This window comes from Lepus europaeus, chromosome 13, assembly GCF_033115175.1.
Source record: "Lepus europaeus isolate LE1 chromosome 13, mLepTim1.pri, whole genome shotgun sequence".
In the NCBI taxonomy this organism is placed as follows: Eukaryota; Metazoa; Chordata; class Mammalia; order Lagomorpha; family Leporidae; genus Lepus; species Lepus europaeus.
In genome coordinates, this window is record NC_084839.1 from 22,335,445 (window position 1) to 22,350,666 (window position 15,222).

A 15,222-nucleotide genomic window follows, 5' to 3' on the forward strand; every position below is an offset into this window, starting at 1 on the left:
CCCGACTGACCATCACCCATGGCCTCGGGCCTTTGCCCCTCCTTGCGGGGCCTGAGCCCTGCGCGGCATTCCTGCCCGCTTATTGCTGCGCCGCCGGCCAGCCAGGCCCGGGAGCGAAATCCACCACTGGGATGCGAGCGGCTCGTGAGCCAGCGCGTTCCCCGCCGCACGCACGCCTCCCCTGCCCCCAGCTCCAGGGCTCGGTCTCCTGGGCTGGCAGCAAACACAGGGACGCTCCTGTGCCCCCAGGACACACACACCCCCCCACACCACACCACACACACTCACACACACACCACACACACCACACCCCGGCAAGGGGCTGCAGCTTTCTAGCTATCCTCACCTGGCTGACCCGTAGAACCCCGAAGACCTCCTGTTTGGAACTGGCCGGATGCCTCCCCTGCCTCCTGAGCCAGCCATGCACAGGTACGCGCTGGCTTCTCTCTGGGTGTGTCCACAGCACTCCCGTGCCCCCCAGCTACCCACACCCAAATCCCTGCAGACAAGGTCCCACATCCAGCAGGCACTTGACCCCCAGGGGCTCCCCCGACCTGTGTCTTGGTGCCAGCGACGCAACAACCCGGGCGGGCCTGCCCTTCTGTAGCAGGTCTCTCTGCCCCGGGGGTCGCTGCCTCCCTCCCCAGTCTCTCAGCAAAGATGGTCCACACGAGGCTTCCCCAAGCTAAATGAGAACACGAGAACGACCTGGAGCCGACTGCGTGCACCTCCGTGAATGTCCCACATGCCACCGAGTCGGACCTGGGTGGAACTCGATGATTTCCTAATAAAGTCGTTCTCCGCCTGCATCCCACACCCCAGTGCCTGGCTCAAGTCTGTTTCTCACCAGCACCCTACTGCGGCACGCCCTGGGAGGCAGCCGATGGTGGCCCAAGTGCTTGGGTCCCTGCCACCCACCAGGGAGACCCAGAAGGAGCTCCCGGCTTCTGGCTTCAGCCTGGCCCAGATCTGGCCAAGGTGAGTATTTGGGGGAGTGAACCAGTGGATGGAAGATCTCCCTCTCTCCATCTCTCTATCGCTCTGCTTTTTAAATAAATAAGCAAACTAAAAAACCCATATATAAATAAATAAACAAAATAAAAATGCAAGCCGTGTGATGCCAATGATTGCCCACTTAAAATGCAAACTCTGGCCTGGTCCCGCACCCACAGGGGCTACAGCATGGCCCCTCCCTCCAGGCCCAGTGAAGGGCCCCAAGGACATCCCGGGGGTCCATATGTGTGTCTGTGTCCTCACCACTCCCGCCTCCCAGGGGCAGGCCTGCTCACTGGGGCCTCACACCAGCACTCCTCTCTCACCTGCCTGGCCCCTTCTCTGTTACCCACCCAAGGGTCTCCAGGCAGCTTTGCCAGGTGGCCCCTCGGGGTGTTCTCTCCCCAGCAACGAGGTCAGAGTTCATGCCTAGCACCTTGATGGGCTCCCCCAGCCCCCACTGGCGCCCCCTTTAGACTCCAAGAGGCAGAGGGGACTGTGTGATGTCACTCCTAGGCAGCTGCAACACCCCCAGCACAATGCTGGGGTGCCCAGAGTGACCGCCACAACCCCCAGTCCAGGGGTCACTCGGCAGAACCCCCCAAGGCCCTGCACCAGTGGAAAGATGCCAGCTGGAGCTCAGGGGCTCCCACAGTTCCAGGCCCCGAGGGGGGGGGGGTCAGGAGGCTCCCAGGGGAGGCTGCATCTTGGGCTGGCCCGTGACCACCCTGTCCCCACACCAGGAACAGCCCAGCTGCCTCAGACCCCTCGGCCACGCCCTCCTAGACCAAATGACAGGAACCAACCTCCGCTGACCCTCCCTCGAGTCGAAACCTGGGAGCCCCCTCCCCATTCACTAAGGAGGGGAGGAACCTGCTACTCCAGGAACCTCCCATGGCATCCTGGTCTGTTTCCCCTCAACCCCTGCCCCAACCAAGGCCAGAGAGCGGGCAGCAAGGGCCCAGGGGAGGAAGGAGGGACCCAGCACCCCGGGCAGCCCCTGCTCCGCCTCCCTTTGCAGCAGCCCCCACAGCCTTCAGGGCGGACCCCACCTGACACTCAGAGACCCCCGGGGCCTCAGCTTCCCAGTCTGTAGCATGGGGTGAGCACGAGCCCCACCTCATCAGACTGCTTTAAGATAGGAGAATCTGAGCGGAACGTTTATCGCAGCGTCCAACAAACGGTCTGTCAGACGTGATCAGGTGATCAGGTCAGGTGCAAGGCCAGGCGGGCTTAGGGAAAGCAGACCCCGGCTGGAGACCGCTCCGAGGGGCGGCTGCGGCCCCCACAGCTGGGGCTTCCCACCTGCCCTGGCCCTGGGAATCTCACAGCCACAAACACAAACACACGTGTGAGGACACACAGAGACACACAGACGCCCTGCACACATGGACACGCACAGGTAACACACACAGACACACCGCACACACTGACACACATGGGTAACACACAGACACACCGCACACACTGACACACATGGTTAATACACACAGGCACACTGCACACACTGACACACAGGGCAACACACAGACACACCACACACACTGACACACACGGGTAACACACACAGACACACCGCACACACTGACACACACGGGTAACACAGACACACCGCACACACTGACACACACAAGTAACACAGACACCCTGCACACACTGACACACACGGGTAACACACTGACACACCGCACACACTGACACACACGGGTAACACACAGACACACCGCACACACTGACACACACGGGTAACACACAGACACACCGCACACACTGACACACACGGGTAACACAGACACACCGCACACACTGACACACACAAGTAACACAGACACCCTGCACACACTGACACACACGGGTAACACACAGACACACCGCACACACTGACACACACGGGTAACACACAGACACACCGCACACACTGACACACATGGGTAACACACTGACACACCGCACACACTGACACACACGGGTAACACACAGACACACCACACACACTGACACACACAAGTAACACAGACACCCTGCACACACTGACACACACGGGTAACACACAGACACACCGCACACACTGACACACATGAGTAACACAGACACCCTGCACACACTGACACACAGGGTAACACAGATGCCCTGCACACACTGACACACAAACACAGACACACCGCACACACTGACACACACAGAAACACACATGTGAGTACACACACAGACCCCCCCTACACTGACACACAGGTAACACACAGACACACCGCACACACTGACACACACGAGTAACACAGACACACCGCACACACTGACACACACGGGTAACACACAGACACACCGCACACACTGACACACACAGAAACACAGACACACCGCACACACTGACACACACAGAAACACACATGTGAGTACACACACAGACCCCCCCCTACACTGACACACAGGTAACACACAGATATACCGCACACACTGACACACACAGAAACACACATGTGAGTACACACACACAGACACCCACACACACACACACACTGACACACACAGGTAACGAACAGGCACAAACACAAGTGTGAGGACACACAGAGACACACACAGATGCCCCACACATACTGACATGGGTAACACACACAGACACGCACACACTGACACATACATGGAAACACACACAAAAGCAGATGCAATAACACACACACACCACACTGACAAACAGAAACACATGAGTAACACAGACACAGCATACACACTGACATATGGAAACACACGTGAACACACAGATGCACCACACACATGGAAACACACAAATGCACATGGAATAACACAGAGAGATGCACAACACACAGACAAAAACACACGGAAACACACCAATCCATGCACATGGAGTAACACACAAACACACTCACACAAACACAGAAGCACACAAATGCACACAGAGTAACACGCGCAGACACACAGAGACACACGCAGCCCCAGGCACCTGCAGTGCCAGGGCCTCCCCCGCAAGGCACGATGCGCCCCTGTGCGGGCCAAGGAGGCGTTAACCCTTCACAGGGCGGTTCCGGGGGAAATCCATGGCGTGCCCCATAAACAGACGCCTGCCACGGCGCCCTCCAGGAGCCGCGGGCTGCCCCAGCTGAGCAGGGCGAGAAGAGAGAAACCACATAAACTTGGTTGGCCTCTGCAAAATTAATACCAATTACAAAAACATTTACGTGAACTGCTCACCATTTACACCTAATTACCATGCGGCACAATTATGCATATCATTAAGGCTATGCTGGATTAACTGCGTGTACGTTTCACTTGCTGCTCCACCACACCCTGGGCCCGCCTGACAGAGGACAGGCCTGTGGCGTGGGTCCCCACGGTCAGGTGCAGGACGGTCCCCGCCCCATAGCCAGCCACAGAGAGCCCCGCACTTGCCAACACCAGCAGACTGCTGGGAAGCCTCCACAAGGCAGAGAGGCTTCAGAGCCCCCCCACCTTCGCCTCTGCGTCCCCTGAGGTCCAGGCCATCAGGCCCAAGGTTGTCGCCCCAAGCCCAGCAGCGCTCCGCACCCCCTGCCCTGGCACACAGAGCCAGCCACATGGCTAGGCCGCTCTGCTCTCCACACAGCGCCAGGCAGCTGCACGCAGACCCTCCCTCTCCACCACGAAAAGTCGCAAAGTGATGGAGGCCCCGGTCCCCACTCTCGGCAGACACCCCGGGGTACCCCAGATTTGGGGGACAGCATTGGGAACAAGAAAGCTCATGGCACGAGGTGAGGGGAGCTTCCCAGGGACAGGGGCTCTGCCACTGCCAAGGGACAGGAACAAACAGGCCCCAAGGGAGGCAGAGGTCCAGGAGGCCACACACCAGGCCAAGACGGCTGGGGCGGGCATGGGCACACGTGCCTCTGCGCACCGAGCCGCGAGTCAGATTTTCATCTTCAAACACCTGTGAGGCCAACTGGATGGGAATCTTTTAAAAGTGAGTGAAACAAAACACCCAGGTTTAGTGCAAAGAGCAATGTTGGCAATGAAACAAATAAACAACAACACAAGCCAGGATGCTCTGCCACGGCGCACGTGGCGACACCAAGGGCTAAGCGCTCTGCCTGTGGATGGACGCGCTGTCAGCCCAGGCCCGGGCATACACCGCACACACGGCCACGGAAACACACACCGACGCACGGCACACACGGGCACGACTCGATGTGACGCAAGAAAGGCCCATTTCTATTTCGGAGAAATAGTTTCTGTTTGCTTATCAAAAATGTTGTCCCCAGCTTGTCCCCTCCCGTGTCAGCCTCTGAACAGAGGCCTGGGGGCTTTCTGTCCACCTCCGATCCACATTGGCTTCTCAGAGGCTGAGGAGCCCCAAGCCCCGGCGGTGCAGCCAGGGAGCGGAGGCACCGGGTCTGGGCCGTGCGCTCAGCTTTTGGGGAGAAATGATGGAGAAGCGACAGCCCAGGCTGAGCAGCACCGGTGCCCGTGCTGTGCACACCTGCTTGAATCACTGCCTCTCCGGAACACCCATGGTGGCCCCAGGGGGCATGGCGGCGCAGGAAGTCCAGAAGCACCTGCTTCCCACTGGACGCCCCCTGCAGGTCTCATGACTCAGGCCCCACCCTGGCCCAGGCTCCCAGTGGGTAACCTCCCACCTACCCTCCCCTTACAACTCCAATCCCACCTCCATGGGAAGCACCCCAGCTCTCTCCTAGAGTCCCCCACCCACACAAGTGGCTGAGTCAGAAGCCAGAGGCCCACCCGCACCTCCACCGCCCGGCTGCTCCCCGAACTCTGCTTCCTAAATGTCACAGAGCAGTGCAGCTCCTCCAGCCCACGCGGCCTTCTGCCTGGGCTCCCTGCCGCCAGCCTCACCTGTCCAACCTTCCTGCCTTTCTTTTCCTTGTTCTTCTTACAGATTTATTTATTTCCTTGAAAGGCAGAGTGACACAGAAAGAGGGAGAGGTCTTCCATCCACTGGTTCACTCTGCAGATGGCTACAACGGCTGCGGCTGGACCAGGCTGAAGCCAGGAGCCTGGAGCTCCAGCTGAGTTACCCCTGTGGGTGGCAGGGGCCCGAGGACTTGGGCCATCTTCTGCTGCCTTCCCAGGCACATCAGCAGGAAGCTGGATCAGAAGCGGAGCAGCTGGGACTCCAACTGACACTCCAACATGGGTTGCCGGCATTACAAATGGCAGCTTAACCCACTGAGTCACGACGCCAGTCCCCCATCCAATCTTCTCAATGCCCCAAAATGCCCTTTCTCGACTACAAATGCAGGCATGTGACTCTAAGCCAACATCGTGGCTGCGTAATATCCCAGGCCCCCACGGCCTGGCCTGGCCCAGCCTCCCATCCCGTCACTCCCCACACCCCAGCTGCACGAGGCCACACTGTGCCCTCCAAGGCTCAGCTCGAGCTGAGTCACCTCCTTTACAAAGCCCTTCCGGATCTTCCTTCTCCCCAAATTAGACTTCCCTTCCACTGCCCCAGGCGTACCCAGCTGGGGCTCTTACCACGCAGCCCTCGCGTGGGGGGGTCCTCACCAGGCTCCCCCGGGCTGCTGGCTCCTTGATTTCTGTAGCCAGGACCTGGCACACAGTAGGCCTTTCAGGGATTTGTGGTTCTGAAGCCGGAGACCTCCAGGAATAAAGCCTGGGTATGCCAACTGGGGCCCCGCATCTCTGCTCGTGGAACCTGGCCCTGGAAGCCAGGCTCCCAGGACGGTGCTCAGAGGCGGTGGCCCAGCCCCACCAGGCTTCCAGCACCAGGCAGGCCGGGAAGCACAGCCCTGGGAGCGGGTGGCAACAGCACCGCGTGCTGCTGGAATAAACCATCCAATGGAGCCACTGCTGTGTCTGTTTCTGGCCGCCTGTGGCCTGGGCCCTCCCACAGCTGCAGGCCCAGAACCCAGGGGAGAGGCCACGAGATCAGAGCAGGCCCTCCGCCGGCAGATCTCGAGAGACTGACGAAGGTGCAGCCAGATTCTGGCTCTGCAGAGGAAGAAACGGAGGCCGAAAGAGGCCAAACTCCCTGCTGGCACTGGGCATGGGGCCTGGGTCTGGCAGCAGAAGCCCAGGAGTGCCTGCCCCTCCCCCTTCCCCAGCCACAGGTGTGGGGGTCATGGTCAGCCTGACTCCCTTCCCGAGGGGTGAGGGGGCCGGGCCACATCTGTAAGCAACAGGGCCTTCCTGGGGGGCTTCCCTCCCTCTCCTGCAGCCCTGGACGGGCCCCTGGGCGCTGGCCTTTCCCCGGGCCACACCTGTAAGAGGCTGCTGTCTCATCCCTGATTTGCAGGTGGTCAAAGCTGCATGGGGTTTGCTCTAATCTAGCTCTGCCTGACATCTGAGCCAGCGTCCTTTTGGTCCTGCACATCTGTGCCCCGCTGGCTGGAACCATGCGACTGGTCTGCAGGGGGCCCAGGTCTGGGCTCATTCCAGAAGCAAGGCCAAAGACTGAACAGGGCAGCCTGGTGCGGGGGAGGGGCAGGGAGGCACCCATGGGCTGGGCTGGGCTGGGGGAGGGAACTGTGGAAGGAGGAGGTGGGTGCTGTTGCCAAGCAACCTGAGCCTCTGGGGTAGCTAGCAAGATAACCCCGCCTCCCTTTCCTCCCCACCCTGTCACCTGGTTGCTGCCACCTGCTCAGTGGGCCCCCAGATCAGAGTCAGGCACAACTTGAGCCCACATGCCAGGCAAGTCCCCCAGGCGTCCCTCCCGCCCCTCCTCGGGCGTGGCAGCCCCGGGTGCTCTTCCTGCGCCAGGGCTGGGCCACCTGAGCGGCACACCTGGGCCGGGTCCCAGCCGTGTCTCCAGCTCCTGCCTCTCAGGCAGGTCTGCTCCCCAGCCTGGGTCCCCACGCTGCAAGGCCAATGCCGTTCACTCTCCAGCTCGGGGTTGGGCTGCACCCAGTCCTTACGGGCCCTGCCCTTCACTCAGAGGCCTTAGAGTTTCCAGAAAAGACTGGCGCCTCAGGGCCCTTACCCTTGGCCACCAGTCTCTGAGCCCACTTCGCGCGACATCAACTTTCTTCCTATTCGGAGCCACAGGCTTTTTATTTTTGTTGTCATTAAGAAAGTAACACATGTTCATTTGCATTTTTCCAAAGAATACAAACGTATAGAAAGTGAAAAGGCGAAAGCCTGGTCGACAGGTTGCCGTGCATCCTTCCAGAATGTCTCTCGCTATGCCCGTGGGAGCCTAGGAAAGTCTGTATTTACAAGAGCGAGCCGACTCCGTTTAGGGTAACCCAGCCCCGACTCCAGGCACCTAGCAGGTCAGAAAACACGCTCAGCACTGCATCTCACAGGTGAGGGGAAACCTGGCCCCCAGCACCCATGCCTTTAGGGATACGTTCAGAACGCAAGCAGCTGGTCTCCTTCCAAACAGGCCCGGCCGGCTGGCTGGCATGGTGGGGGTCCACTCCCCTAGCACAGGCGGGGCAGCCCCCCTCTGAGGCCCCCCTGGCTCCCAGACCATGGCCTCTGGGGGACATTCACCATGACACAGTCCACATCCGACCAAAAGCTTGGCCAAGCGCAGATCTGAGCCCACAGACCCACAAGCCTCCTTGGCCAGCCTCTTCTCCACTCCCCAGCTGGGGGCCCTGGCTGATCCCTCCCGGCCGGGGCCCCCAAACCCCCCCAAACCGACTCCCCGACGCGGCCATGGCAACAAGGACACAGGGCCAGGAGTCAGGAAAGCCAGGTTCCCGCCCCCCATAAGACATGGTCCTCCGTGCCCTCTGCACCGGGACAGGGCAGCTGGGAACTGGCTGGGAATTAAAAATGACCTTGACATTTGCAACAGAAATGGGGAGGAAGATCAATAGGGGTGGCCGCAGGAAGGAGAGAGTAGGAAGCTGGTCACTTGTCTAAAGGAGGCTGGCAGGAGAGCAGTGGGCAATGCAGGGCTGCAAAAAAAAAAAAAAAAAAAAAAATCCACTGCACTCCCGGGCGAGGAAAGTCCCGGGCGTCCTCACTGCCCCTTCTCCCCGCCGTCCTCCAGACAGGCCGGCGGCTGGGGATGTGACCAGCAAGGGAGATCTGTCCCTGGTGGGCCCTGCCCGGTGGCTGCCCCCACACCTGAGGGCCCAGGCTGCTAGCAGGGGCGGGGAGGGGGGCGGGGGCGCCTCCCCTCTGAGTTGGTGGCTGGGTTCTGCTGAGTAGGGGGAGGGAGGGGGAGGGGTGGAGTCAGGCTGCAGAGGCAGGAACGTGATGCTCCACCCACGTTTCCTTGCAGGAATGTTCTGGATACTGGGACGCCTCAGCCTGGGGAGTGGGCGAGAGGGGATTCTTCTCCCACTGTGCACGTGGGGATAGTCACACGGACACGGTCATGGTCATGGTCATGGTCGTCGTGGCGACCCCCTGGGCTGCCGTCATTTAAACCCCACTCTTGAGTCTGAGCTCTGAAGCTCCAGCCTAGGAATACAAAGAGCCAGGATCCCGCACCACACGAGCTCAGAGCTCAGCGGGGCCCCTTCCCCTCCCGCCTCCCGGCCTGGCCTCGCTCCATCCCTAGTCCGCCCAGCAAGAGCCACTGTGATCCAAGCCCTTCAGGAGGTACCGCGGAGCGACCTGAGCACAGGCACCCCCTCCCCAAACAGATGCCTCCGGCACACCCCAGACCCCCCCATGATGCTGTCCCCCACCCCTGCAGCCCCACTCCTCCCCTCTCGATGAAGTCCCACTTCTGCGCCCCTCCTCCAAGAAGCCTTCCATGACTCCCCTCAGTTGATGGGACCCCCGTCTCCTGTGACCCCAGTCTCCTTCTGCAGTGAGTTGGGTACACCCTAAATCACGACATCCCCTCAAAGCCAGCACGGGGCCCTGCCCCCAGGAAATGCTCAGCTAGGCTGGTGGGAAAACGCTCCGGCACAGCTGAGCTATGACTGCGGCATTCAGGATCCGAGGTGTGCACCAACAACCTGTTGACGACGTGATGTGTTCAACTCAGCGCCGGGCTGCTGTAGCACTGAGGAGCCTCCCGCCTCTGCAGCTGGTGAATGAGAATCAGCGCTTTCCCCAAATGCCCACCATTCTGCAAGGGAGCCAGGAGGCTGGACACGACTTCTGGGAGGCCCCCTGCAGCACCCGTGCACACCGCCTGCACAGCCACGTGGAGCTGCAGCCCACGCACCCTCCCATTTTTCAGGTGAGGAAGCCGAGGCCCAGAGAAACGCAGTTCGCTTGCATGGGAATGCAGCTCCATCGGACCCCAGGGGCTCACGTCGAAGCGGGTCCCATCTGTGCACACGCGGCTGGGCCCCGTGCACACGCAGCATGCACACTTGGCCAGGCGGATGCAGGCTCCCAGGCAGACACAACGCGGGCTGCCACTCCGTGGGGTCTCAGACGCAGTCACGTTTTGGGGGAAACTCTAGTGAGAGAGAAGTGCTGGGAAACCAGCCCTCCAAATTCAGGCGGGGAGCAATCGGGCACCTGCTCAGCGACCCTGCCTGGGAGCAGAAGCCAATTCCTGACAGCTGTGCCCTGCCCTCGGGTCAGAAGCCAACGACCCCTGGCGGGGGTGGGGAGGTGGGGGCAAAGGCACCCAGCAGAGACCCCAGGCCGCGGGAAACGCCAAGGGGGAGAAGCACACAGTGGGCACAGGAGCGACCCTTCTGGTCTCCGGCCCCAGGGAGCAGCCCCTTGTGGCCCCCAGTCCAGCTCCAAGTGCTCCCAGAGCTGCAAGTTCTCTTCCGACCTGAGATTCCAAGGCCAGGGTTCTGAGGGCGCTGCCCAAGGATGCAGCACGAGGAGTCTGTCTGTAACTCGCACAACACAGCGGCGCCCCCCCCCCCCCCCCCCCGGCCCGAGCCAAGGAGGCTGCTGTGCTCACATTCCATCTCCACCAGGGTCCCAAGAAGAAGAGCTTGGAGGTACAAACCTGACCAACTTGTGTGCAAGGGGACTTCAAAGACAGTGCAATTACAAGTTAGATTTATTTTGGTGCAGAACATTGGAAACCCACGGGTTGTTTTTTCTACAACACGCATTTTCCACCAACTTTGTGAAGACGCCCGGAGAGCAGCAAAGGGAGAGAGCGGTCTACCACTAACCCTGCTCTGGGGGAGCGCAGAGCCCACGCCGACGCCCTGCCGATGTCCACAGGAGGACTGAGATCCCCCGCCCCAGGGAGCAAGGTCCCTGTTGCCTGGCGACCACAAACCGAGTGGAGAGCTGGACCCGCAGCCAGCCGCAGCCCAGCCTGGGTCCCCCAGAGTGTGACCTGGCTCACTTCCTCCTGGGGACCCTGGGCAAGGATCTCATGGTTTTCCTTGCTGGCTTTGAGAGAGGACCAACAGCAGAGACGGGTACGGAAGTGATGGTAAAACGCTCCCCAGGACCGACGGCTGTGAGCTCAGGAATCATCCCCGCACACGGACGCACACATGAACCTACAGACCCGCGCTGGAGGGATTACTGGCAGCCGGATGGGGCAAGCCCGCCCCTCACAGCAGGCCTCCTCTCCAAGCCCTCCCAGCCCCATCCTACCTTCTCTCCTTGGGTGCTGAGAAACAGGGCACCCTGCCCCCACTCCTGAGTCTGAAATTCCACCAGGAGAATCTGAGCCATAGAATTTTGAAGTTGGAATGAACCTGCAAACTCCAGTCCAACCCCCACCCGGCAGAGGAATCCTGTCCACAGACACCCTGACAGATGGCCACTGGCCGCCTCTCCCAGGCTGCTGCGGGGCTGGGGACGCGGCCTTGGTCTGCCAAGAAATTCACCTCTCCTGGGTCAGTCTGCTACAGAGGGCACCCAAGCCTGGGTGGGGTAACGAGAAAAGCATTGGTCAGCCCAGGCCAGGTCCACTCCTGCCAGAGCAGGGGTGAAGAACCAGCAAGGAGGAGCTGGCCAAGAGGCTGCACAGGGCACCAGGACCCACAGGAAGGGATCTAGGAGGGGTGGGTGGCAGGTAGGTGCCTGCCCGCTGCACAAGTTGGCCTGGGGGCCCTTCCTGGACAAGGCTGGGGCTGGTGTACGTACACATGTACACACACACACACACACGGCTGTCTCAGCTCTGCCAGGGCCTCAGCGGAACCATCTTGCCCTCCACTCCCAACAAGAACTCTCCCCAAAGGCAGGTGGCTCAGCAAACTACCTGGAGAGGACCCGGGGAGAGCTCAGGAGGGTGGGCCTGACAGCTGGGCTCCTCGAGCACCCCCCAGGCGGGCCAACACCCCTGCAAGGCAGGGAGAGGCGCTCCCCTGGCTGCAGCCCGCTCCCCTGGCTGCAGCCCGCACATCTGCCCAGGAGACAGGAGGCACGCTGGAGCCGCACCTGATCCCAGGAGCCCTTCCGCAGCCGCCTGCCCCGGAGGCCCCGCGGCTGGCAGCCCGCGGTGAAACATGACGACTGCGCCGTCCCCCAGGGATGCTGAGGGCAGTCCCTGGGCACGGCGGCCGGGGGCAGGCCGGGTCACAGGGCGCAGGGCGCTTCTCTCCAAGGCTTTCCTGCCTGATGGCTGCAGAGGGGGCGAGCTGGGTGGCTCTGGGGCCGGAGCCCTTCCTCCCGCCTGGCGCAGGCCAGAGCTGCCCAGCTGGGTGCAAGACGCCATCTTGGGTCAAGGTGCAGCCACAGGGGGCACCCTCGTGGGACCCCCCCCCAACGAACGCCAGCGCCCCCTCCACACACACACACACACACACACACAGCCCGAGGGCGCCAACACCGACTTCGCGGGCCTCGCGGCAGAAGGGGGCACACGGAGGGGATGGAGCGCACGGGGAGCGAGGAGCGGGTGCGCCCACGAAGGAAGGCTCCGGGAGAGCGAGCCGCAGCTCGGCAGCCCGAGGGCCGCGGGCCCCAGCGGCCAGGGGCTGGGGGAGGCCGGGGGCGGGCCCTGGACCCGCGCCAGCTCGGTCCGCGCCAACGGCGAGGGAGGGCGAGGAGAGCTGGGGTGAGGGCGGGACACGGAGCGCGGGGTCCCCCGGGGCGTGGGGGCGCGGGGCCGAAGCCCCCGGTCTGCAGCCTCGGCGAGGCCGCGTCCTTCACTGTGCAGACGCCAAGCTCTCAAGGACACGTCTGCACCGGCCCGGCGGGGTGCGTGTGCGTGAGTGTGTCCGCGTGCGTGCGAGGGTGTGCGGGAGGGGGGGCGGGCTGCTGCAGGGGGCGACCCGAGGCGTGCCCCCCCCGCGCGCCGCTCCCACCCCCGCGTTTTCCGGCCCCGGCGGCCCGGGATCCCCGCCCGCCCCCGCCCCGCCCCCACACTGCGGCGTCGCCACCACCACCGCCGCCCCGGCTCCCACGGCCCGCAGCGGGGGCAGGGAGGAGCCAGGCACGGCGCCCCCCCCCACCTCCCCAGCGCCGCCGCCGCCGTCGCGGGCCGTCAGCCCCTCCGCGGGAAGGTGCGCCCCCGAAGTGGGCGCTCTCCTCACCCCCGCCGCCCCTCCCAGCTCCGCGGGCGCCCCGCACCCCCAGCCACAGGTGGCCGGAGGAGGATCGCGGCGCGGCGCTCCGCGGCCCGGCCCCCCGGTCACCCCGCGGCCCGCCCCCGGAGGCCTCCCGGTCCCCCGCCCAGCCGGGCCGAGGCGGCCCGGGAGCCGGGGGGAGGGGCGGGGGGCCGGGTCGTGCCAGGCTGCCATTTTCTGCCGCCGCCGCGGAGCCTGCGCGGGGCCCGGCCCCCGCCCCCTCCCCCGCTCCCCGCGGGCCGCGGCGGGGGCCGATGATTCCGGGTCGGGGTCCGCGCCCTCCAGCGCGCCCCGGCCGCAGGCCCCCGGCAGGGCCCCGGGGCGGGGGCAGAGCCCGGAAGGCGGGGGCGGCCAGGCCGGGGCCCCTGCGGCAGCGCGGAGCCGGGCACGGCCGGCCGAGGCAGGCGGTGGAGGGGGCCCCCCGCGGCATTGTATGGACTTGAACTTGAGCCCGGAGCCGGGCGGGGGCGGGGAGGGGGGTCCGTGCCGGGAGCGGGCAGGACAGGAGGGGGCGCCTGCAGGGCCCGCGGGGACATAAACAAACCCTCAAATCCCCCGCGCCGCCCCGGCCAGCCGGGGCCGGCCGTGCCCTCCCGCAGCCCCGGCCCCGCGGGCGCCCGGCGCCGAGTTGCGGGGGTCCCGGGCGCGTGCCCCGAGCCGGGCACTGCCCGCCGCGGCGCCCCCCGCCCGGCCTCCCGCTCCGCGCCCGCCTCCGGGCCGGCCTCCCTCATTACCGTGTGGCCGGTCGGGTCGGGCCGGCCCGGCTGCGCGCCCTGGTGCCGCGGCGCCGCGTCCCGGCTCGTCCTCTGCTCTCGCCGCCGCCGCCGCCGCCCGCGCGCCCTCCCTCCCGCCCGGCCCGCCTGCCTCGCTCGCTCGCTCCCTCCCTCCGCTCGCTGTCGCGCTCCCTCTCTCCGCCTCCTCCGCCGGGTCCCCCCCTCCCACCCCTTCTCTCCGCCTTCCTCCTTCCCTCCCTCCGGCCGCCCGCGGGCCCAGGCCTCCGCCCGCCGCTCGCCCCCCGCGGCCGCGCTGGCCCCGGCCCCGGCGCTGCGGAGCCGGCCCGGGAGGCAGCGCCGGCTGGGGGGCCCCGGGGCGGCCCGCGGCGGGAGCGGCCTGGGCGCGCGGCCGGTCCTAGCGCCCGCGGCCCGACTCTGCGGCCCCGCCGGGGTCCCCCGCACGCTGCGAGACGGAGGCCCGGACCCCGCAGCGCCCCGACCGTGCGCGGGGCCTCGGCACCCCTGCCTCGGCCGCACTCCCGGCCACTCGTGGGGGGAGCCTGGAGTGGCGGCCGAGCCCGGGGTTGGGGGGCCTCGCTGCAGTCCTCCCCCCCACCCCACCCCTGCCGCCGCGGGCCGCCCCGCTACCTGGCGCTGCCTCTGCGCTGGGTCCCCGCATCCAGCACTGGCCGCAGGGACAGCGGCCCCTCCTCTCCCCGGCCGGTGTCAAGTGCCTCCCCCTCGGCAGCCCGCGGAGCCCCCGGCGGCCTTCGCCCTGCAGTTCTCACGACCTCCACCAGAGCCCACTGCACTCTGCCTGCCTCAGCACTGGGGCTGGGGACAGCAGCGCCGGTCCAGCCCCGCCGCAACCCCCGGCCAGGTGCCGCCGCCGCCGCCGTGGAGGCCCGGCGGCCCGGCAGGGCCTCGGCAGCGGCGCCAGGAGCCGCTGCCAGCCCGAGCCCCTCCCCGGGATGAGCCACCCTGCAGGGGGTGAGCTCCCCGTACCTGGAGGTGTCCAAGTGGAGTTGCGTGTCCTCCGCTGGGCACTGGAAGACTGAACCGGTTTTGTGGAGTGGGAGGCTGAGCGAAATGACTCGGAAAGTCTCCTCCAGCTGTGAGATTCCCTG

The 15,222-nt window shown here is 64.4% G+C and overlaps 1 protein-coding gene across 2 annotated transcripts in view; it reads right to left on the bottom strand.

Moving 5' to 3' along the window:
* Positions 1 to 14,815, bottom strand: part of DNMT3A (DNA methyltransferase 3 alpha) — a 94,736-nt gene extending 79,921 nt beyond the window's left edge. The window contains exon 1 of one of the 2 annotated variants that reach the window (XM_062209076.1): positions 14,744 to 14,815. The gene's annotated coding sequence lies outside the window, so the exon portion shown is untranslated. Of the gene's footprint in view, positions 1 to 14,116; positions 14,204 to 14,743 lie in introns of those variants that run through there. The other variant, XM_062209075.1, reaches the window with a different exon arrangement.
* Between the last annotated feature and the right edge of the window lie 407 nt (positions 14,816 to 15,222).